Source organism: Zea mays, chromosome 4 (genome assembly GCF_902167145.1).
Source record: "Zea mays cultivar B73 chromosome 4, Zm-B73-REFERENCE-NAM-5.0, whole genome shotgun sequence".
In the NCBI taxonomy this organism is placed as follows: domain Eukaryota; kingdom Viridiplantae; phylum Streptophyta; class Magnoliopsida; order Poales; family Poaceae; genus Zea; species Zea mays.
In genome coordinates this window covers 155,690,258-155,691,798 of record NC_050099.1, presented here as the reverse complement: position 1 = coordinate 155,691,798, position 1,541 = coordinate 155,690,258, and the positions used below count along the sequence as shown (strand labels likewise).

General features: G+C 49.4%; 1 non-coding gene across 1 annotated transcript; it reads right to left on the bottom strand.

Moving 5' to 3' along the window:
• Positions 1-432: 432 nt before the first annotated feature.
• Positions 433-524, bottom strand: MIR166c (microRNA MIR166c). The gene has a single exon (NR_121045.1). It is a non-coding gene; the product is annotated as a microRNA MIR166c (primary transcript).
• Between the last annotated feature and the right edge of the window lie 1,017 nt (positions 525-1,541).

The window sequence follows — 1,541 nt, the reverse complement described above, 5'->3', positions numbered from 1 at the left end:
TCCTCATCTTTCTCCTGTCAGATCAGCTAGAGATCAGAAAAAGAAGTGGGGACAGGCCGGCGGAGAAAAGAAAGACCGCAACAAGGGAGACGATGCCATATTGCCATGCGATAGTTTAAAGGAAGAAAGCATGCATTTGTTGACAGTGTTGTTGGGTCAAGAATCCTTATGATTGCACCAATCTGCTGCATGTGTTGACCGCGCGAAACCCAAGTACACAACACAGGAAACACTCGCCGAGATAATCATATCCTAATCATGCATGATTCTGTCTGCGCGCGGGGGGCATAATCTAGGCCCGAGCCATAGTCAAACGAGCCAGGAGGACAGAAAGATCGAGTCGCCGCATCGATGATGCCCAAGAAAACTCACCATGCATGCGCGCGAGAGGCAAGAACGAGAGAGATCGATGGAGCCGGGAGCTCTACTTGAGGGGAATGAAGCCTGGTCCGAGATCAACAACAACCAAGACGACCTCGATGAGATCTGCGTGTTTCTGCACCTCGAGCCAGACAACATTCCCCTCAAAGTAAGAAAGCTTCCTCCTTTTCTTCCTCGTGATCTGTTGCATGCGACTCCGGATCCGGCCTTCTTCTTCAATTCCTCCTGTTCTCAGGAATCAGGATCCGGCCTTTTCTTTCTCCTGTTCTCCCCTCGCAAGACTCGGCTTGTTTCAGGGGGGGGGGGGGGGGGGGGGGGGGGGGGGGGGGGACGCCAGAGGCCAGAGCTAGTGGGGACGACGACGGTCTGTTGGCGTCTATAAAGGAGGGTGAGAGAGAGAGAGGAGGAGAGTAGAGGGGCAGCGAGCGCTGTCATCATGAGAGAAATCATTGCATTTAGGAGTCAGATTGGGGAGTGAGGAAGGATACAAAAAACAGTAAAAATGACGTGGACTTTTGTGAGCAACGCGATAAAAAAGTCGAGCAAACCCGCCGGCCTAGCATGGCCCAGCTTTATGTGTACGGTTAGCAATATCGAACTTAACAAATAAAGGTCCCGGAAAGTTGCTGATATCATCCTTGGCTGTGGCTGTTGGCTCAGTCTCACCCAGGGCGGAGAATTAAGTATGTTAAGCATTTCCAACAACTCCTAAAAAAATTAATCTTACAATACCTTTAGATTAAGATCTCTCTAAAAATCTTAATACATACAACAAAGTTCGTACTCCAACTGCTTCCTAAATAAAAATTACATGGCAGACACAACCATGTATCATCTCTTGTTACTCTGCTCTACTACTCGTTGTAGGTCTTCTTGAGCTGAGCAGGATGATGAACTGGTCCACTTTTTTCGGTGGATGAAGGCTCTTGGTCACGCTCTCCCGCTCCGCACAACGGCGCGCTCACACCGCTAGCCTGGGCGCTGGGCATGTTTGGTTCGCTGCTTAAATTGCCACACTTTGCCTAACTTTTGTGTCTAACGTTAGTTTTTCAATTCGAATGAACATTAGGCAAAGTGTGAGATAGTTAGCCATGAACCAAACATGCCATATCCCCGCCACGAATCCTAACGCCTCACCGCAGAAGAAGGCCTTGTCCCCA